Here is a 23789-nt window from a genome sequence, read left to right as displayed (position 1 = left end):
ACGTTTGCAACAGACTTTGGGCCCTGTGGGGTCAGCCAACTATAGATCTGTTCGCTACCTCGATGACCAAGAGGCTCCCATTGTACTGTTCCCCGATTCCAGACCCGGCAGCAGTTCACGTGGATGCCTTTCTGCTGGATTGGTCCCACCTCGACCTGTATGCATTCCCGCCGTTCAAGATCATCAACAGGGTTCTTCAGAAGTTCGTCTCTCACAAAGGGACACGGCTGACGTTGGTTGCTCCCCTTTGGCCTGCAAGAGAATGGTTCACAGAGGTACTGCAATGGCTGGTCGACGTTCCCAGGACTCTCCCTCTAAGAGTGGACCTTCTGCGTCAACCTCACGTAAAGAAGGTACACCCAAGCCTCCACGCTCTTCGTCTGACTGCCTTCAGACTATCGAAAGACTCTCAAGAGCTAGAGGCTTTTCGAAGGAGGCAGCCAGAGCGATTGCCAGAGCAAGGAGGATATCCACTCGCAGAGTCTATCAATCTAAATGGGAAGTCTTCCGAAGCTGGTGCAGGGCCAATGCAGTTTCCTCTACCAGTACCACTGTAACCCAAGTTGCTGACTTCCTGTTACATCTAAGGAATGTTAGATCTCTATCAGCTCCTACGATCAAGGGGTACAGAAGTATGTTGGCAGCGGTTTTCCGCCACAGAGGCTTGGATCTTTCCACCAACAAAGATCTGCAGGACATCCTTAGGTCTTTTGAGACCTCTAAGGAACGTCGGTTGTCCTCTCCAGGCTGGAATCTAGACGTGGTCCTAAGGTTCCTTATGTCATCAAGATTTGAACCTCTCCAGTCAGCCTCTTTCAAGGACCTCACTCTAAATACTCTTTTCCTCGTTTGCCTTGCAACAGCCAAAAGAGTAAGTGAGATTCACGCCTTCAGCAGGAACATAGGTTTCACATCTGAAACGGCTACATGTTCCTTGCAGCTCGGTTTTTTGGCTAAAAACGAGCTTCCTTCACGTCCTTGGCCTAAATCGTTCGAAATACCTAGCCTATCCAACATGGTGGGTAACGAGCGGGAGAGAGTACTTTGCCCTGTCAGAGCTCTTAAGTACTATCTTAAAAAGTCAAAACCCTTGCGAGGACAATCGGAGGCCTTATGGTGTGCTATTAAGAAACCTTCACTGCCTATGTCTAAGAACGCAGTTTCTTACTACATAAGGCTTCTGATTAGAGAAGCTCATTCTCATATGAAGGAAGAAGACCTTGCTTTGCTGAAGGTAAGGACACATGAAGTGAGAGCTGTGGCTACTTCAGTGGCCTTCAAACAGAACCGTTCTCTGCAGAGTGTTATGGATGCAACCTATTGGAGGAGCAAGTCAGTGTTTGCATCATTCTATCTCAAAGATGTCCAGTCTCTTTACGAGAACTGCTACACCCTGGGACCATTCGTAGCAGCGAGTGCAGTAGTAGGTGAGGGCTCAGCCACTACATTCCCATAATCCCATAACCTTTTTAACCTTTCTCTTGAATACTTTTATTGTTGTTTTGGGTTGTACGGTCGGCTAAGAAGCCTTCCGCATCCTAGTTGATTTGGCGGGTGGTCAATTCTTTCTTGAGAAGCGCCTAGGTTAGAGGTTGTGATGAGGTCCTTTAGTATGGGTTGCAGCCCTTTATACTTCAGCACCTAAGAGTCGTTCAGCATCCTAAGAGGACCGCTGCGCTCAGTAAGGAAGACGTACTTATTAAAGGCAGAGTAATGGTTCAAGTCGACTTCCTTACCAGGTACTTATCTATTTTATTTGTTATTTTGAATAACTAATAAAAATGAAATACGGGATACTTAGCTTCTTGATTAACATGTATACTGGTTTTCACCCACCTCCCTGGGTGTGAATCAGCTACATGATCATCGGGTAAGATTAATATTGAAAAATGTTATTTTCATTAGTAAAATAAATTTTTGAATATACTTACCCGATGATCATGATTTAATTGACCCACCCTTCCTCCCCATAGAGAACCAGTGGACCGAGGAAAAAATTGAGGTGGTGTTGACAAGAAGTACTGGAGTACCTGACCACAGATGGCGCTGGTGAGTACACCCCCTCCTGTATAGCGATCGCTGGCGTATCCCGTCCGTAGATTTCTGTCGGGCAACGGAGTTGACAGCTACATGATCATCGGGTAAGTATATTCAAAAATTTATTTTACTAATGAAAATAACATATTTATGGTTTTCTGCAAATGAAAAGTTGTCATTAGTGAATGATAAGAAGATTATTAGTTGTTGCTTACTGTATCAAGTTTTTAAGACTATTTTTACTAGTTGTTAACAAGAACACTGTAAATTCTAGCTGGTTGTGGTCAAGGTCAAATGGTTTCCCCTTTGAATTATATATGCCAATATTTTATTGAATTTGTTGGGTGTATCAAGAATGTTGTTGTTGCTATGGTTTTTTAGTTGTGTACTTGAATTAATTTGTTATTGCATCTTAAAGCAAATGAACTACTGTACAGTATTACCACTATGTTTATTTGAACTTATGATATGATGTGTTCTTGGGAGGGTGGTCTTATAATGACTGATTTCCCTTTAAATGACCTCAGCGTAATATTTCACGTATTGTAATTTTCATTGAATTCATGTCTTTTAGTCTACAGGTATTGGTTTAGAAAATGTAGATAGATATTTTGTTTTAATATTTATTGGTTTTTGAATAAATGTCAATATCTATTTTGAGGTGTATGTACAGTACAGTAGTTGGTTGGGAGAGATGTAAACTTTATTACTTTTTAATGTGTAAAATGTGTTGTTCCGGTACGATATACAAACCTTCATACTCTTTACAGTGGGGTATATTTCGCCGATATCTGAAACCAACTGTTAAGCTTTTTGCGAGGTGTTACAATACTTCGCTAGTTAGCGGAGTGAGGAGCCAATGTAGAGTAACCCCACTCACACCTGCACTAGTAACTGAGCTCCAGATTTTTTTTCAGGCTGGTACTGTAGAGAAAAGACGTTGTCCTGCTCTCCCATCAAAACCTTTTAACCGGCTTATGATTAAAAGCAGCGGGCCTAAAGAGCTTAAAAATCTTTCTTCTTTTCAAAATGTGACCCAGGTCTTCCTTTAAGTGCGTAGTCCGTTGCTTCCCGTAGCGAAGCTACAGTGGCCACCACCTGGCGAGTTACTTCTATTGCCACTTGCGTCAATTCCTACCTCCCTTGGAGCCTTTGGGTCTCTCCCACTAAGGAATGGTTTCTGAGGGTGCTTCAGTCATCTGCACCGCTCTCTGCTTCTGCTCACCTTTATTCCTGCAGTTCTGGTGTAGGAACGAGAGCATGGGCTGACTGGTTCCCCTCGCGTTTCCAGTCAGGTGGGTGTCCTCCCCTTTCACGTCAGCTCTGCATGCTGATCTTCAACTTGAGCTCAGCTCGTTGAGGGGAAGCAGAGTGCACTTACTGGAGGTCCTCCTCCAGGTGTTGGGCAACTTCCCCTTCTGAGGGCGAGTTACCCTCCACCGGCCACTGTTCAGCTATCATCCCGCTTGTGGGGAGTGCTGAAAAATCCGCCACAGGTGTTGGTCACCTTTCCCGTCCCTGGGTGGGACGATCTTTGTATGAGTACTCCCCCCCCCCATGGGGATTCTGCCGGCAGGAATCTGATTCGTCTATGCCCCGCTCTAGCTTTTTGGAGCTTGGCTACGAAGGAGTTAGGCAACTGCTTGCAGTTCCAGCTCCTTTCCGTCGTATCCTCAATGTACAAAGCGAGTCTCGTAAGCATTTTCCCTTTTGGGGTCTTTGGCATAGATGGTAATGCACGACTGCTTGCGTTTACCGCTTCACCAATCGACAAGTGTCATAGGGTATAATTCTTCGTGGTTATTGCTGACATTGTGCCTGTTGGGCACGACAAAGCTCCATGCTAGGCCCTTTGTGACCTGCACCTCATAGTTTCATGCTCTTACGAGGGAGAAACTGCTGTTTTTCACTAGTGAACAGTGTCCCTTCAGGGTCTGCTGCAGATTTGGATGCCTGCCAACGGCTGGCAGTCGCCGCTTCTCCAATTGATGAGTCTCATAGGCTATAACTCAGGTTATTTCCTATATCGTGCCTGTTGGACACAACTAAGCTCAAGGAGCTTTGTGAGGCTTGATCCTTCAGGACCTGCAGCTCATGGTTTCAGCCTCTTACCCAGAAGAAACTGCTATTCTTCAAGCTCAGCACAGACCTTTTTGCCCCCTTCTGAGGGGAGGACATAAGGCTACTTGCCAACCCTCTGTGAGGGATAGGACGAGCATGAGCACAGTACTTCGCAAAGACCTTAGTCTCACAGAGAGTCATGCGCAGGGATGTGCACCATCTTCTGCCTGACGTAAATCTGCAAATAACCCAGGTTGCTCGCCATATTACCTATTGCAAGTTTGCGAGACCCTACTTGCCAGTGCGCAGAGCTTCAGCCTAAGGTTGCTTCAAGTGCGTGCTACTTTGGTAGCATGTACTTACTCTTATTACCTGTACCCATACTTACAGGTGAGAGGCACTCTCCTTGCCAGCGTTTGCTGATGCTTGCCGGAGTTCTCCGACGCTGGCTGTTGAGCCTCAACAAACAGCTACAAGTAGTTTACTAGTCCTGACTTGCCAACCTCCTTTAGAACCTGGCTGGTGTTTGTGTTCTTGCGTACTGGGCCAACAAATCCTTACATGCGAGACAATGCTTCAAGGGAGGAAAGCCTACCTGCTACTGCATAGCGAGTTGCGTAGGGAAGCTCCCCTCCCTGGCTAGGTCTATATAACTACAGGTGTTTGCTACTATCCCCCATTTGAAGGGGATGATATGAGCTTCTTAAAGTTGCGCATGCTTGTTCACCCAAGACAAAACCCTCGGATTATTGCCGTGAATGGGATGCCTGTCGACCACTTGTGGCTATCACATGCCACCATTGTGCCCCCATGGCATAATGAATATCATCAGACATAATCCTTCAGGGTTATTACCGCGTATATTAATTCTTTCGGACTGCTTGCGGACGCCACATGTTCGAAAGACACAGTCTCGTGAAACGTAATCCTTCAGGGTTATTATCTTGGGCTTCTCTTCCCTGTGGAAGGGAGAGCTCTTCGGAGCACATGCGTGATGTCAGCGTCTGACCCCTTGCAATCTCTCCTCACCCCATTCTGCCCTCGGAGTACAATGGTCTAGGGAGAAATAATCTTGCAAGGTTATTTTCACAAGCCTCTAGTCCCTAGGAGATAATCAGCTGCTGCTTATGTCCACAAACTATAGCAAGCAGGTATTCACTTATGGGGCCACGTATACTGTACCACCCACAAGACGGGCGGGCAAACACTTAATACTGACAGCGGTCTGATCGATTCAGTAGCTGCGTTTACTTTTCGTTGGCGTACATACGCTCACGAATATGTTAACAATGCTACAGCTAGTCGATGATCCATTTCTTTGGGCAATGTTGCTCCTCATTGGACATATATTATTCCCTCGAGTTTCTCCATGAGTGACACTGAACGTGTTCTCAATGCTCAGTCTTGTTTTCGAACACTTCCCCTAAGGTAAAGAAATTACGATTACACACAACCACTTGCGAGCAAGTGAACTATTATTGCTGACAAGGCAGTTTGCTTTGCCAGTTGCATCACAGTCGAACTCACACCCATCAATTTAGACCATAGGCGTATTTGAAGTCCTGTGTGGCAACCATGTGCGAACTTGGGATTAAGGTTATGGTTAACATGGTCGACCTTTTGCTTGACCTTGATTCAAAATTGAATCACTTCCATGTCTCAACATAACAATTAATCCCTGATAGTTTCAATACTCGATGAGTAAAATTGTGGCCAGTAAGTTGTTCACAGACAAATGAGTAAACGGGGCAAAAACGTAACCTCCTCCCAACTTTGCTGGTGGAGGTAATAAAAGTAAAGCTTGGAGATAATTCTTCACACCTACCTTACCTTCATTCTTTTATCCTGCTGTTAATCCTCTTCTAATTTTTACCTCGTATTGTACAATGATTAGGTTTTTACTCTGGATGCCCAATCCCAAGGCTATATAGCTAAAATCCATCCTATACATTAAACCACCTGCAAGTACTGTACTTTATCTCACCTGTACTGTTTTCAAACATTTTACTCTTAAAATGTGAAGACGATTAAGTCATCAATTTCAACTTTGATTTTCTTTTAATGTTTTGCCTTTGGCCTAAACAATTCACACCACTTTTTAATGGCATGTATAGCTATCAATCCTAAGAGTAAGTATACATACTGTACTACAGTTTGGCAGGCATCACACACATGCGCGCACACAAACAGCATAGGCTGGGATATTGTAAGCAGTACAACTGCTTCATGTGTGTTTACTTATCTTTTTACATGAAATAAAGCTGAACCCCTCCGACTTAAAAATCTACTGTATACCCACAGGTCTTTCGACATGTTTTCAGTGGGACCTGTGGCAGCTGCTTAAAAGTTTGTATAGTGTACCTAACTCCTTACAGGTTAAGAAGAATAACAGACGTTACGTCTGTTATTCTTCTTAACCTGTAAGGAGTTAGGTACACTAGGATAAGAGGTGGTGTGTGTGTGGCCCTTTTTCCTCCTTTCCTTTCCCTCTTTGGGGTGGCGATGTCTTATCGTTTTTTGCTGGTTCGGAAGTTGATGCCAGTAAGCTATCACGCTGAGCACTATTCTATAATGGTAAAGAAGTATGACCCCCTACATAGTTGTATGTATAGAATCCCTTACTTATATCGGCCCTACATGGCAAGATACCCATAGAGGGATATGAGGGTCTTCCATGTCCTTCTGTCCATTCACAGAAATGTAGCTTAACCTTTGAGATCCTTAGCTCAAGTTAAAGGTAGCAGGAGTCAACACCTCTCACCTGTATGGTCCGATGTTTAACATCTCTGGATTTTAAAATACACAGTGTAGTTATAGAGGCTTCCTCCCACCTCATGATGAGTCCCCTATTAAAGAATGAGGTCTTGTATGTGTGTAGGAATAAATAGCAAATTTCAAAATTATTTTGTATTTTTCCCAACAATACAACAATACTTGCTGTTAAAGGTTAAAGTGGTGTGTTAAGTGTGCTGGTGAGGGGGCAGGTCTTCACCCGCCAGTGACCACCGACTCACCTCTTTAAAATTCTAATGGCTGAATTCAATACAAGTTGAAATCATATTCCTATTAAAGGACTCTGGTTTATATATTTAGATAAAATACAAATTACTTTTAAAATTTATTATACCGGTATTTAAGTAAACGAATACAAAATGTCCTTAACTTACAAAGTTTCAACTTACAATCATTAGAAAATATAAACAAATCAAACTGAAAATAAAAAAGATAAGATAAAGAAATACTATAATAAAACAACTTTATATCATTTAATACAGTAAGCAAAACAACATTTGTAATAACCAGATATGTATTTCATATGAAACCTGACTATTTGTTGACTTTTGTAACTGGAAATCATAGCTACTGGATTCAGGTTAGGCCTACCCTAAGACAAAATGCAACAGAATTCAACTTACTGACAACTCGACTTACAAACAGCTTCTTGGAACCAATTAAGCTTGTAAGATGAGGAACATCTGTACAGCAAATACTACATTAAAGGGAGAGATTGGGGAATCTTCTATGAAAACAAAGGTGATACTGCTGCAAAACATAAGCAACACCCTGAATGGGAAAAAAATTATACTGAAAACAATAACCCTGGACATACAAGAAAGGAGGAAGATGATGGAAACAATCAGCCAAGAACCAGCAAAAATTAAACCTCGACATAAAGCAATTAAGACCAACAAAGACAGAAATAAAATGAGGCACCAGGAAAAGGGATACTGATAGATGGAAAGAAGAATTAAAAAGTAAAATGAGCTATTGGATTCAGGTAACCCTGGACATACAAAAAAGGAGAAAGATGATGGAAACAATCAGCCAAGAACCAGCAAAAATTAAACCTGGACATAAAGCAATTAAGACCGACAAAGGCAGAAATAAAATGAGACACCAGGAAAAGGGATACTGATAGATGGAAAGAAGAATTAAAAAGTAAAATGAGCTATTGGATTCAGGTTAGGCCTACCTTAGGACGAAATGTAACAGAATTCGACTTACAAGTAATAATACAGTACTTACAAACAGCTTCTTTGAACCAATTAAGTTTGTGAGTAAAGGACCCTCTGTACTTCTAAGCCTCATCTAATGAGAAAGGAGAGAGTATTCCATGTGTGAGGGCTCACAGAGTTATGACTGTTGAAGTTTTTGGTCTGGCAATGAAAAAAACCACCTGTCCCATCCATTTACCTATTGAAGTACAGTAGTTGACAAGTTCTGTTTACCCGAGGGAAATAGTTCTTAAGTCCTATAGTACCTTCATTTCTCTTGTGTAGATCTCTTAACCCCTTCTATTGTCACGTCAAAGCAATTTTCTAATTCAAAAGAACGTCAGGAAAATTTTTTGTTGCTATTTTAATTTTTTTATACAATTGTAGGCTACACATTGCTTTGTGAGGCAAGAAGTGTTTTCTTATTATTACCAAAAAAGTTTAAATTCTTGAAGTGTTCTTAGATGAGATTGTTTAGTAATGTTTGAATATTTTGTTGTGGAAATTTTTCAAGTAGAATGGTTGAATGTTTATATTTTATGCAGTACTGTATTTTGAAACTACAGTATAATTCTTTCATATTATAATTGGCTTTGGGGTTACTAAGGGCTAGAATCACACACTTCTACTTATACTCTACATTACTTAATCTACACACATGCACACACACAAACACACACACACACAATCAATCAATTGTAATAACCCACAGTTTCACTTTCAATAATAATTTAAACTGACCCTAATAATGTACTGCTTAATAGATCAGCTATTACACCCACATTTTACAGTCATAATATGAAATAGAATCTCAATTTAATATCTAAATAATTAGTAAAGTGAATTAATATTACTAATTCTTAATCCAATGAACTTAACTCGTCCTTTTCCTTATTGCTGGTTTTACTCTTGAATTTTGACTAAGGCTCATATCTTTTGCTGTGAGTTTCTCAAATACCAGGGCATACACCACCTGGTCTCCAATTGGGTTTGGTTTTACAAAAACAAAAGGGTAATTGAAGGGAAGTCACTAACAACTTTCAGTCCGCTTAAAATTCCTGAAAAAGACGGAATTGTGAGGATAGGCATATGGGAGGAAAAAAAGAAAAAGAAAGAAAAAAAAAGAAACTACTACTGTATCATTATTTACTTGAATTATGGTCGTTAGTGCAGTATTTGAAACTCAAAGATCAAGAGAATAGATTTTCTACTTTTTCTACCAATTACGCTTTATTGTTCTGAATAAGTTTTAATTAATTTTTTTTTCTGAATTGTTTACCTATTTCTTTTTCCAGGTTTGGCTATGGGTTTTTAAGACCTCACTGCCAGCCAACAAGAGTTCATCTTGGAGATATGGTGAGTAGGTTAATTAAGACTTAGTTGTAAAATCTATTTCCTATTTTCATTAAATGCATTTAGAAATGTCATAACTATATCACTAGAATTCTGTTTACAGGACTATACTGTACTATTTTTTGTATAATTAGGATTTTTAAATATTTAACTTAGCCGGTGAATATATAATAGCTGCAACTCTGCGGCTCGACAGAAAACATACTAAAAAAACTCGCGAGCGATTGCTATGAAGGTTGCGGGTGTGCCCACCAGCGCCAACTGTCGGCCAGATACCACTCTTGTATGTAAACAAAACCTTCAATTCTTCTCTGTCGACGTTGACGACAAGACGTATCAATACTCGCTGTAGAACCTGGAGTTTTCTCAACATATTTGGTGAAGTACTTCATTTTGGTTTGAGCTTTCGCAGTGCAGGTGTTTTATCTTCATCTTAAATCTTGAACTCGTTTTTGGATAGATTTAATTTTTGATGACAAAGAGAGTATGGACTTTCTTTGACTTTTAAATGGCCGACCCTTCCCTTAGACGGAAGTGTGTTTAAGATTTTAGCAATTATCTTATCACGTTATAAATTAATTATAGATTTTCCTCTATATATTGTATATCTCACCGCCTTTATTAGGCCTCTTCGATTAACTTTCCATTTATAATAAACATAAGAATAAATTTTAATGATTTGTTTATATGCGACCTTTCCTGAGAGTAGGCGGTCCTAACTTGGAAACCGAAGTTAAACAACGTTGAGCCCTTTCAATCGTAAATAGCTTTTAAAGAGCTAATGATTTAAAACTTTTTAAATGAATATTTTTTAATAGATATTTTATAAAAGATTTTCTTTGAATAGTCTTCGTACTGTTTCAAAGATGAACTAACGTTTAGTTTTTTATGCTACGCAGTTTGCGCTCTATCGTTACGATAGAGAGAGAGAGTATCACGGTTTCACTTTGCAGAAAGAGTAAATCGATTCTGACGTTTTGTTCATTCTTCTTTCAAAGCTTAAATGTTTTAAATTCTATTTTAAAGGAACTTTTTAATTGAAAAACCTTTCAGTTTTTTCCTTTGGTCAAATAACATGTTTTTTTGACGAAACGTAAGTGGGCTCTTCTCTTAGGTGCGAAATCGAGAGAGAGAGAGAGAGAGAGATAGAGACGGAGGGAGAGAGAGGAGAGAAAACGTTCCGTTCAAGCGGGTAACGTTGTTCTCGAGTTACTCTTGTCCCTAGTCTCTGTACGGGGAGAAAGGATAAAACGTTTTTAATTTTTTCTCGTCCCCAGGCAATGTACGGTGAGAGATTGAAAACGTAGTTTTGAATGAACTAGTGTTTAGTCTCTTCCCCAGCCACTGAATTTTTTTATCTTAAAATATGTTTACTGTTTTTTGCTGGTATTAATGTGCTTGCATTATACGACTGATTTCGCAATTACTACCTTTTGATGAGGGTAGAATTGCGTGCTTCAGGTAGAAATCAGTAAAAGTTTCGATTTCAGTGAAATAAGTGCAAAACAGAAAATCGTAGTGATAAAGTGATATTGTATTGCGCAAAGTGTTATCAGTGTTGCGACCGAAGGTTCGTCTGTTCGTGCCTGTCGTTCGCCTAGTCCGGGACCTCTTGCAAGCTCCCAAGCCCAGGGGAGAAGTAATGTCGTACGACTTATGGGTTCGAGAGGCCTTGATCAGCGAACAGACGTTCCCTCTATGGTATCGGGTGTATCTTACCAAGATCACCCCTACCATAAGGCGAGAGAGACGATTTTCTCCTCGTCATCCGAAGGCTTTTCGCATAAGAAACCTGAAACAAGGTTTCGAGGCCCTTAAGCGAAAGTCAGTCCTTTCAGGACAGGTCCAGCATCATGGTTGTAGCCATTAGGACAGCTCTGACCCTATGCAGTCATCGGAAGACTGCTCGCCGCCTAACAAAAGCGTAACACAGACTCCGAGAGTCTTTTTGTTGGCAAGGTTTTGCGGTCATAGACGTTACCCTCGTCTCTTACCGCAACCATTTCCGTTGATCCTAAATGGGTTGTACGGCAAGACATGCAGAATAAGCTTGCCTCCCTTATGGAAGACTATTCTGCCGATAAGTCCGTTGAGCCTAGCCGTTTATCTCATCGAGATCCTGGCTTTCAACCACCCTAACGTTCCTTTGTGCGTCCTGTTGACGTTGGCGTAGCTAAGTCACGTCAGTCAGGTTGTTTAGAACCACACTCGATGCGGTCTCGTGTGGATTTTCAGCCACATTTGGACGTTAGGCCACTTGCTGATGCTCCTGTTGACGTTCAGGACGTTCGCTAACAATCGGTGTTGACTTGTTTTGACGCTGAGCGTCAACCTCCGCATTCTAGAGTTGTTTTGACTGCTCAGTCTAGGCGGTCAAAGCAGTCTCGAGTGGACGCTGTGCGTCCTCACGCACCTGTTGTTGTTGACAGTTCACAGACTGTCAAGCAGTTACATGACGTTGCGTCCTGGTCTCTCGCACCTGTTGTTGTTGACAGTTCACAGACTGTCAAGCAGTTACATGACGTTGCGTCCTGGTCCGCTACTAATGCACCAGTGCGTGTGGACTCTGCTTGTAAAGCATTGCCACCACGGTAGGTCTCTCCCTTGCTTGAAACTCGGCTATTATCGGACAAGGTTCCTTCAGATGAGGAAGTTGCTGTTCCCCCTCCTACTGATATTCCCTTGAGGACTCTGTCAGACGGAGAGGAGCCTAAAGCTGCTTAGCCCTCTATGGACTTTAAATAATCATGCTGATTTTTAAGGATCTTTGTCTGGATCTTTTTGTAACTGCTGCTCCTCGTTCGCCTAAACGTCAGAGCTTACACTAGGCCTAGCTACTTCGAAGCTGTTGTTTTATAAGCTAGTGCTCTCTCGCTCTCCTAGAGAGCTTTACGTTTGCTAGGCGACTGGTTTATCACCAGGAGGAGTTTGGGGGATACAGCCTTTGCTTTCCCTTCTTTTAAACTGGCTTATAGAGCGAGAGTCTGATATGACACGAGAGAAGTTCTCGGCTTGGGAGTTCCTGCCTCTGCCCAGATAGACTTCTCAAACCTCATAGACTCTCCCTGGCGCCTGGCCATGAGACGCTCCAAGATTTTACAGGTCAACTTCACAGCTGTTTTCGAGCCTTTGAAGTTTTGCTGTACAATTATGTCATGCATAAACAAGGCTTTCAGGGATGGCTCCAATGATCTGACAGCCACGTTCTCTGCAGGAACAAGTCCCTCAGGGATGGCTCCATGATTTGGCAGCCATGTTCACTGCAGGAGTACGTAAGAGGCAAGTGCGCTCAATGTGTTCATTGTCAAGACAAACTTCACGATGAAGTCTACCAGGCTGTCTTGACAGCATTTATGGAAGGCGACTGGATGGTCTCTCTTGACCTTCAGGAGGCATACTTCCACATTCCTATACACCCGGATTTCCAACCGTTTCTGAGGTTTGTTTACAGGAATGTGGGGTACCAGTTTCGAGCTATCGGGGATCCGAGCCTCCCTGTACTTGGACGACTGGCTTCTCAGAGCATCGTCCAGCCTTCGCTGTCTGCAGGATCTACATTGGACGTTGAGTCTGGCCAGGGAGTTGGGACTTGTGGTCAACCTAAAAGTCCCAACTGATCCCATCCCAGATTATTCTATTTTTGGGGATGGAGATTCGCAGTCAAGCCCTGCTCGAAGTCCAACTAATGCTGAAAAGAAAACGTTTATTCAGTCAGAAGTTGGAACAGTCTCGTAGGGACTCTCTCATCCATGGAGCAGTTTGTCTCACTAGGGAGACTACCCCTTCTGCCTCTCCGGTTCCATCTAGCCTCTCACTGGAACTAGGACAAGACATTAGAGACGGTATCATTCCCAGTCTCCGAACCAATAAAGGCATGCCTGAAATGGTGGGACAGCAATATCAGTCTGAGAGAGGGACTATCCCTAGCAGTCAAGAACCTAAACCACGTGTTGTCCTCAGACGCGTCGGGTTTGGGTTGGGTGCGACCCTGGACGGTCGGGAATGCGCGGGTCTGTGGACCTCAAGTCAGAAGAGCATGCACATCAACAGCAAGGAGCTATTAGCAGTCCACTTGGCCTTGATGTTATTAGGAAGCGTCTTCGAAACTAAGTGGTAGAGGTCAACTCAGACAACACCACAACTTTGGCGTACATCTCCAAGCAAGGAGGCACACACTCCTTCACGCTGCTCGAGATCGCAAGGGACCTTCTCTTATGGTCTAGAATTCGAGGCATCTCCCTGTTGACGAGATTCATCCAGGGGGACTTGAACGTCTTGGCAGACTGTCTCAGTCGGAGGGGTCAGGTGATACCCACGGAATGGACCCTCCACAAGGACGTGGGCAAGAGTCTTTGGGCTTCTTGGGGTCAACCAACCATAGACCTCTTTGCCTCCTCGTTGACCAAAAGGTTACCAATCTTTTGCTCTCCAGTCCTAGATACAGAAGCAATCTACATAGACGCATTTCTACTGGATTGGTCTTTTATGGACTTATATGCATTCCCACCATTCAAGATAGTCAACAAGGTACTGCAGAAGTTCGCCTCTCACGGAGGGACAAGGTTGACGTTGGTTGCTACCCTCTGGCCCGCGAGAGAGTGGTTCACCGAGGTACTTCAATGGCTGGTAGACTTTCCAAGAAGTCTTCCTCTAAGGGTAGATCTGTTACGTCAGCCCCACGTAAAGAATGTCCATCAAAGCCTCCCCGCTCTTCGTCTGACTTCCTTCACATTATCGAAAGACTCTCAAGAGCTAGAGGTTTTTCGAAGGAGGCAGTCAGTGCGATTGCAAGAGCTAGGAGAGCTTCTACCATTAGAGTATACCAGTCGAAGTGGGAAGTCTTTCGAGACTGGTGCAAGTCAGCATCTGTGTCCTCGTCCAGTACCTCTGTAGCCCAAATCGCAGATTTTCTTTTACATCTGAGAAAGGTTCGCTCCCTTTCAGCTCCCACGATTAAGGGCTACAGGAGCATGTTGACTTCGGTCTTTCGACATAGAGGCTTAGATCTTTCCAACAATAAAGATCTCCAAGATCTCCTTAAGTCTGTCGAGACCTCTAAGGAACGTCGTTTGGCAACTCCTGGATGGAACTTAGACGTGGTCCTAAGGTTCCTCATGTCAGACAGGTTTGAGCCATTACACTCAGCCTCCCTGAAGGATCTCACCCTCAAGACACTTTTCCTAGTGTGCTTGGCTTCGGCTAAAAGGGTCAGTGAACTTCATGCCTTCAGTAAGAACATCGGCTTTTCTACAGAAAAAAGCCACTTGTTCACTTCAACTTGGTTTCCTGGCCAAAAATGAACTGCCTTCTCGTCCTTGGCCTAAATCTTTTGATATTCCTTGCTTATCAGAGATCGTAGGCAACGAACTGGAAAGAGTATTATGTCCTGTTAGAGCTCTTAAGTTCGATTTAGCTCCTACTAAGTCATTACGAGGGAAATCTGAGGCATTATGGTGCTCAGTTAAGAAACCTTCATTGCCTATGTCAAAGAATTCTTTGTCATATTTTATCAGATTTTTTTAATACGAGAAGCTCATTCTCACTTGAATGAGAAAGACCGATGTTTGCTTAAGGTTAAGACGCACGAAGTTAGAGATATAGCAACCTCCGTGGCCTTCAAGCAAAATAAATCTCTGCAAAGTATTATGGACGCAACTTTTTGGAGAAACAAGTCAGTGTTCGCGTCATTTTACTTAAAAGATGTCCAGACTCTTTACGAGGACTGCTACACACTGGGTCCATTCGTTGCAGCGAGTGCAGTAGTGGGTGAGGGTTCTACCACTACACTTCCCTAATTCCAATACCCTTTTAATCTGTCTCTTGAAATGTTTTTAATATTGTTTTATAGGTTGTTCGGAAGGCTAAGAAGCCTTTCGCATCCTGATTGATTTGGCGGGTGGTCAAAGTCATTTCTTGAGAGCGCCCAGATTAGGGGTTTGATGAGGTCCTGTTGTATGGGTTGCAGCCCTTGATACTTCAGCTCCTGGGAGTCTGTCAGCATCCTAAGAGGATCGCTGGGCTCCGTGAGGAAGACAGACTTACAAGGCAGAGTAATCGTCTAAGTCAACTTCCTCACCAGGTACCTATTTATTTTGGTTTTGTTATATTGATAACTGCCAAAATGAAAAAACTCTTAGCTTATACGCTGTAAACATAATTAACTCTGGTCTCTACCCACCTCCTTGGGTGTGAATCAGCTATTATATATTCACCGGCTAAGTTAAATATTTAAAAATGATATTTTAATTATAAAATAAATTTTTCAATATTAAACTTAGCCGGTGATTATATAAGCTGCAACTCTGTTGCTCGACAGAAAACTCTACGTTAAAAATCCGCCAGCGATCGCAATGCAGGTAGGGGGTGTACTTCAACAGCGCCATCTGTCGTGCAGGTACTCAGTACTCAATGTAAACACAGAACTCAATTTTCTCTCTGTCGGGCTACCGGCAAGACCTACTAATTCGCTGTTACTAACTGGATTTGTTTTCACAACTATTTGGTGAAGTACACTATTCTAGTTTTGAGCTTTCGCTATGCAGGTGTTTTATCTTCATCTCAAAACTCGAACTCGTTTTGGATAGATTTAATTATGGTGACAAAGAGAGTAGGGACTCTCACTTTTAAATGGCCGACCCTTCCCTTAGACGGAAGTGTGTTTAGGTTTTTAGTAATTTTGCCTAACACGTTATAGATCTATATATTTTATATCTCTCCGCCTTTATTAGGCCTCTTCGATTAACTTTCCATTTATTATAAACATATAAAAATAAATTTTTATGTTTTGTTTATATGCGACCTTTCCTGATAGTAGGCGGTCCTTACTTGGAACCGAAGTTAATCAACGTTGAGCCCGTTATTTCGTATTTAGCCTTTAAAGAATTTAAAACTTTTTAAATTTAATGTTTTATGAAAGAATTTCTTTGATAGTCTTCGTACTGTTTTCAAAGATGAACTCACGTTTAGTTTTTTTAGACTACGCAGTTGTTGACGTTCTGGACGTTCAACATGCGCTCTATCATTACGATAGAGAGAGAGTGTATCACGGTTTCACTTTGCAGTAAGAGTAAATCGATTCTGACGTTTTGTTCATTCTTTCTTAGCTTAAATGTTTTAAATTCTAAATTAAAGGAACTTTTTATTTGGAAAACCTTTCAGTTTTTTCCTTTAGTCAAATAACATGTTTTTTTGACGATATATAATTGGGCTCTTCTCTTAGGTGCGAAATCAAGAGAGAAAGAGAGAGAGAGATATAGACGGAGAGAGAGAGAGGAGAGAAAACGTTCCATTCAAGCGGGTACGTTGTTCTCGAGTTGCTCTCGTCCCTAGTCGCTGTACGGGGAGGAAGGATAAAACGTTTTTAGTTTTTTATTCTCGTCCCCAGGCTATGTGCGGTGAGAGATTGAAAACGTAGTTATATGAACTAGTGTTTAGTCTCTTTCCCAGCCACTGATTTTTTTATCTTAAAATATGTTTTCTGTTTTTTGCTGGTATTAATGAGCTTGCATTATACGACTGATTTCGCAATTACTACCTTTTAATGAAGGGTAGAATTGCGTGTTTCAGGTAGAAATCAGTAAAAATTTCGATTTCAGTGAAATAAGTGCAAAACAGAAAATCGATAAAGTGATATGCGCAAAGTGTTACAGTGTTGCGTCCGAGGGTTCGTCTGTTCGTGCCTGTCGTTCACCTAGTCCGGGACCTCTTGCAAGCTCCCAAGCCCAGGGGAGAAGTAATGTCGAACGACTTATGGGTTCGAGAGGCCTTGATCAACGAACAGACGTTTTCCCTCTGTGGTTTCGGGCGTATCTACCCAAGATCGCCCCACCCACTCTAAGACGAGAGAGCCCATTTATTCCTCGTCTGCGGAAGAGGTTTCTCGTAAGAAACCATGGACCAAGGTCTCGCGGCTTATTAAGCGCAAGTCGGTCCTTTCCGCGCAAGTCCAATGGCCCAGTTGTAGCCACTGGGTCAGTTCGGACTCGCTGCAGTCTTCCGACGACTGCTCACCTCCTAAGAGAGGCAAAGCGGTACCGCATCAGGCAGTCACCCCGTCTGTTGCCGCACCTGCTCCTGTAGACCCTAGTGGTCTTTGCTGCAGACCATGCAGTCTCAGTTAACGTCATTGATGCAGGACTTTCGTGCGGAGAAGGTTGACACTGCACCAACCTCTAGCCTACAACCAACCACGGTTGTGCGTCCTGTGGACGCTGAGGCGACCTTCTGCCGCACTCCAGCTGAGAGAGTCCCGCCACCCATGCGTTCCAGTGTACCCTGCCAGCCGCATGTTGACGTTCAGCGACGCACGGAACCTTCCGTTGACGTTCGCGATGTACAACAACAGTCTAAGTTGTTTTGTTTTGACGCGGTGCGTCAACTTCCGCATTCTAGAGTTGTTTTGACTGCTCAGTCTAGACAGTCAAAGCAGTCTCGAGTGGACACTGTACGTCCTCACACACCTGTTGTGGTTGACAGTTCAGTTGTTGACAATTCACAGACTGTCAATCAGTTACATGACGTTGCCTTCTGGTCTGCTACTTATGCCCCAGTGAGAGACTCACTGAGGTAACCTAGCTTTTATCGGACAAGGTTCCTGTGGATGAGGAAGTTGCTCTCTCCCTCCTACTGATATTCCCTTGAGGACTCTGTCAGATGGAGAGGAGCCTTAAGCTGCTTAACCTCCTATGGACTTTAATTAAATCATGATGATTTTTTTTTAAGGATCTTCGTCCGGATCTTGTAACTGCTGCTCCTCGTTCGCCTAAACGTCAGAACTTACACTAGGCCTAGCTACTTCGAAGCCGTTGTTCTTAAGCTAGTGCTCTCTCGCTCTCCTAGAGAGCGTTACGTTGGCTAGGCGACTGGTTTTTGCACCAGGAGGAGTTTTTAGGGATACAGCCTTTGATTTCCCTTCTTTTAAACTGGCTTATAGAGCGAGAGTCTGATATGACACGAGAGAAGTTCTCGGCTTGGGAGTTCATGCCTCTGCCCAGATAGACTTCTCAATTCTGGTAGACTCGCCCTGGCGCCTAGCCAGGAGACGCTCCAAGTTGTTTACAGGTTAACTTCTCAGCTTTTGTCAAGCCTTTGAAGTTTTGCTGTACTATTATGTCACACATAACAAGGCTTTCAGGGATGGTAAACGGTTCCGCCTCAGTCGCTAACCCCGTCTGTTGCCACACCTGCTCCCGTAGACCCTAAATGGGCTTTGCTGCAAGCCATGCAGTCCAAGCTTGCGTCCTTGATAGAGGACTTAAATGCGGAGAAGAACCTTCTGGCAAACAACCTTCCAACCGGTCGGTTGTGCGCCCTGTTGACGCTGAGGTAACCTACTCGCGTCTGCCAGTTGAGGTGGTTCCTCCTTCTGGCCAACAACCTTCCAACCGGTCGGTTGTGCGCCCTGTTGACGCTGAGGTAACCTACTCGCGTCTGCCAGTTGAGGTGGTTCCTCCTTCTGGCCAACAACCTTCCAACCGGTCGGTTGTGCGCCCTGTTGACGCTGAGGTAACCTACTCGCGTCTGCCAGTTGAGGTGGTTCTTCCACCGATGCGACCCAGTGTGGGTTGCCAGCCGCACGGTGACGTTAAGCGACGCTCGGAGGTGGTTGTTGACGTTCAGGACGTTCAACAACCAGCAGAGGTGACTTGTTGTGACGCAGTGCGTCAACCTCAGCAACCCGGTAGGGTGTTAACTGCACAACCCAGACGGTCTAGACAGTTTCGGGTTGACGCTGTACTTCCTCGCGCACCCATGGTTGTTGACAGTTCACAGACTGTGCAGCAGTTCCATGATATTGCGTCCGGCTCCGTCACGCATCCACCAGTGCGACCGGATTCAGCGAGTCAGACGTTGCCCACTCCGTTGCCGTTTCCTCATCAGTTTCGGATGAGGAACCCTCTGATGAGGACGTTGCTGAACAAGACGATCAGCCCCCAGCCCTGCTATCCATCCAGAAGATGCTGAAGAAGGAACGCTGCTCAGTCAGGCTGTGGATGAGTCTGGTAGGGACACTGTCATCCGTGGATCAATTTGTGTCACTAGGAAGACTACACCTCCATCCTCTTCTATACCATCTAGCTTTTCACTGGAAAAAGGAAAAGACGCTAGAAGCGGTCTCGACCCCGGTTTCCGGAAAGATAAAGTCTTGTCTGACTGGGTGAAAGGACTATATCAACCTTAGAGAGGGTCTTCCCCTAACTGTTCAGACTCCCAACCACGTTCTCTTCTCGGACGCATCGGACGTAGGCTGGGGTGCGACATTAGACGGTCGGGAATGCTCGGGATTATGGAATTCGAGTCAAAGGTCAATGCATTTCAACTGCAAGGAGCTTCTGGCAGTACGTCTGACCTGGAAAAGCTTCAGGTCTCTCCTTCAAGGCAAAGTGGTGGAGGTGAACTCGGACAACACCACGGCTTTGGCGTACATCTCCAAGCAAGGAGGGACCTACTCTCTGACGTTGTACGAGATCGCAAGGGACCTCCTCACCTGGTCAAAAGGTCTATAGACATATCACTAGTAACGAGGTTCATCCAAGGCAACTTGAATGTCATAGCAGATTGTCTCAGTCGGAAGGGACAAATAATTCCAACAGAATAGACCCTCCACAAGGATGTATGCAAGAGACTTTGGGCCACCTGGGGCCAGCCAACCATAGATCTCTTCGCAACCTCGATGACCAAGAGGCTCCCAATATTTTGCTCACCAATCCCGGACCCAGCAGCAGTTCATATAGATGCCTTTCTACTAGATTGGTCACATCTAGATCTATATGCATTCCCTCCGTTCGATTGTCAACAAGGTACTGCAGAAGTTCGCCTCTCACGAAGGGACAAGGTTGACGCTAGTTGCTTCCCTCTGGCCCGCGAGAGAATGGTTCACCGAGGTACTTCGATGGCTAGTAGACGTTCCCAGAACACTTCCCCTAAGGGTGGACCTTCTACGTCAGCCACGCGTAAAGAAGGTACACCAAGGCCTCCACGCTCTTCGTCTGACTGCCTTCAGACTATCGAAAGACTCTCGAGAGCTAGAGACTTTTCGAAGGAGGCAGCCAGAGCGATTGCTAGAGCAAGGAGAACATCCACCTTTAGAGTCTACCAATCGAAGTGGGATATCTTCTGAAACTGGTGCAAGTCAGTTTCCGTATCCTCGACCAGTACCCCTGTAACTCAAATAGCTGACTTCCTCTTATATCTGAGGAAAGAACGATCTCTTTCAGCTCCCACTATCAAGGGTTACAGAAGCATGTTGGCATCAGTCTTCCGTCACAGAGGCTTAGATCTTTCCAACAATAAAGATCTACAGGACCTCCTTAAGTCTTTTGAGACCACGAAGGAGCGTCGTTTGGTTACACCTGGTTGGAATTTAGACGTGGTACTAAGATTCCTTATGTCAGACAGGTTCGAAACGCTACAATCAGCCTCCCTGAAAGATCTCACCTTAAAGACTCTTTTCCTGGTATGCTTAGCCACAGCTAAAAGAGTCAGTGAGATTCATGCCTTCAGCAAGAACATCGGATTCTCATCCGAAACGGCTACATGTTCTACAACTTGGTTTTCTAGCCAAAAACGAGCTGCCTTCTCGGCCTTGGCCGAAATCGTTCGATATTCCAAACTTATCGTATGGTTGGAAATGAACTAGAAAGAGTCTTATGTCCTGTAAGAGCTCTTAAGTTCTATTTAAAACGAACTAAACCTTTACGAGGCCCGTCTGAAGCTTTATGGTGTTCAGTTAAGAAACCATCTTTGCCTATGTCAAAGAATGCTTTTTCCTATTTTATCAGACTGTTAATACGAGAAGCTCATTCCCATCTGAATGAGGAAGACCAAGCTTTGCTGAAGTTAAGGACACACGAAGTAGAGCTGTCGCAACTTCCGTGGCCTTTAAACAAAATAGATCTCTGCAAAGTATAATCGACGCAACCTATTGGAAAAGCAAGTCAGTGTTCGCGTCTTTTTATCTTAAGAATGTCCAGTCTCTTTACGAGAACTGCTACACTCTGGGACCATTCGTAGCAACGAGTGCAGTAGTGGGTGAGGGCTCAACCACTACAATTCCCTAATTCCATAACCTTTTTAATCTTTCTCTTGAAATGTTTTATTATTGTTTTTGGGTTGTCCGGAAGGCTAAGAATCCTTTCGCATCCTACTTGATTTGGCGGGTGGTCAAAGTCATTTCTTGAGAAGCGCCTAGATTAGAGGTTTTGATGAGGTCCTGTTGTATGGGTTGCAACCCTTGATACTTCAGATCCTAGGGGTCGCTCAGCATCCTAAGAGGATCGCGAGGCTCCGTAAGGAAGACGTACTTAAAAAGGCAGAGTAATTGTTCAAGTCGACTTCCTTACCAGGTACTTATTTATTTTATGTTTGTTATTTTGAATAACTGATAAAATGAAATAAAAAATCCTTAGCTCATAATAATGTAAACAATTATTGCTGGTCTCTACCCACCCCCCTGGGTGTGAATCAGCTTATATAATCACCGGCTAAGTTTAATATTGAAAAATGTTATTTTTATAATAAAATAAATTTTTGAATATACTTACCCGGTGATTATATATTAAAGGACCCTCCCTTCCTCCCCAATAGAGACCCAGTGGACCGAGGAGAAAATTGAGTTCTTTGTTTACATTGAGTACTGAGTACCTGCACGACAGATGGCGCTGTTGAAGTACACCCCCTACCTGCATTGCGATCGCTGGCGGATTTTTAACGTAGAGTTTTCTGTCGAGCAACAGAGTTGCAGCTTATATAATCACCGGGTAAGTATATTCAAAAATTTATTCTATTATAAAAATAACATTTTTGAATATACTTACCCGGTGAATATATAAATTAAATGACCCTCCCTTTCTCCCCAATAGAGACACAGCGGGACGAGAAGAATTGAAGGTTTTGTTTACATACAAGAGTGGTATCTGGCCGACAGTTGGCGCTGGTGGGCACACCCGCAACCTTCATAGCGATCGCTCGCGAGTTTTTTCAGTATGTTTTCTGTCGAGCCGCAGAGTTGCAGCTATTATATATTCACCGGGTAAGTATATTCAAAAATTTATTTTATAATTAAAATATATTTACTTAAAGACTGTTTATACATAAGATCATAAACTTACTTGTCACCTGGTTTATAATTAAAGAAAAATATGTTTCCTGTGCTTAGAATAGTTTTAAATAGCTATATGTTAAGTAATTATTGGATTAAAGTCTGTTTAGATAAATATAAACAAATTCCATATTGTACTACAGTGTGCCCTTGAAGATTATTTTTTTAGTAATTATGAGTATCTTGTACTTGAGCAGTTTGCAAAGTCATGAATTCTATTTTTTTTTAACTTGTCAAATGTTTAAGTAACGAGAGTAATTTTTAGGTACATTTAAAGGTTTATAGGGTACTCATGAATGGCAGAGGCAAGGGATAGTGACAACGCCACAGCAGGACATTGCCCTAAAGACTGACCACATATTCATATGATCAACACACATCCCCCTCTCCACCCAAGCTAGGAACAGGGAGGCCCAGGCAATGGGTGCTGATGACTTGGCAGGTAGACCTATGGACTCCCCCAAACTGCCCATCTTTAACTCACAAGGATGGTGAGGTTGCTGGCGCTACAAAAAAATAGCGCATTTGAGTGAGAATCGAACCCCAGTCTGGCGATCGCCAAGCAAGGACGTTTCTAATAGGCCAGGCCCACCACTATAGTTAATGAACTTTACAACTGTATAGCAGCATTCCTTTGGCCCCTAGTTGCACCCACTTAATACTGTTGTTTGTTCGTTTCAGATTGCCCGGAGCTTTTGTACTTCATCTCCGTGTCTGCGGATTTTCTTTCAACTTTCTGCCAAACTTAACTTTTACCTCATGAAGGTGGATTGTACAAATTACATCAGAGTCTTAGCATCATTCCTTCAGTCCTAAGCTACACTTAACTTTTTAGCATTCTATTCTACCTCCGTTACCTTTCTTCCATCATGTTGTCCAACCTATAAACTTTTACTTTTATGTAATTGTTGGCTTCCCCCTCATTATTATTATTATTATTATTATTATTGTTATTGTTATTATTATTATTATTATTATTATTTTTTCAATATTAAACTTACCCGATGATCATATAGCTGTCAGCTCTGCTGCCCGACAGAAAAAACCTACGGGCGGAATACGCCAGCGATCGCTATACAGGTGGGGGTGTACATCAACAGCGCCATCTGTCAAGTAGGTACTCAAGTACTCGATGTCAACAAGAACCAATTTTCTCTCTGTCGTGCCAATGGCAAGACCTACTAAATACGCCGTCCCTAACTGGATTTGTTTTCACAACGATTTGGTGAAGTACACTATTCCAG

At 43.2% G+C, this 23789-nt stretch overlaps 1 long non-coding RNA gene across 1 annotated transcript in view; it reads left to right on the top strand.

Annotated features, from left to right (window-relative positions):
- The window catches only part of LOC137632881 (uncharacterized), a 108983-nt gene that overhangs the window by 21006 nt on the left and 64188 nt on the right, over positions 1-23789 (top strand). Inside the window, exon 2 of the long non-coding RNA XR_011042133.1 lies at positions 9389-9449. This is a non-coding gene — a long non-coding RNA (uncharacterized lncRNA). The remainder of the gene's footprint in view (positions 1-9388; positions 9450-23789) is intronic.

Source organism: Palaemon carinicauda, chromosome 42, assembly GCF_036898095.1.
Source record: "Palaemon carinicauda isolate YSFRI2023 chromosome 42, ASM3689809v2, whole genome shotgun sequence".
NCBI lineage: Eukaryota > Metazoa > Arthropoda > Malacostraca > Decapoda > Palaemonidae > Palaemon > Palaemon carinicauda.
The sequence above is the reverse complement of the archived record's forward strand: the minus strand, read 5'-3'. Positions and strand labels throughout refer to the sequence as shown.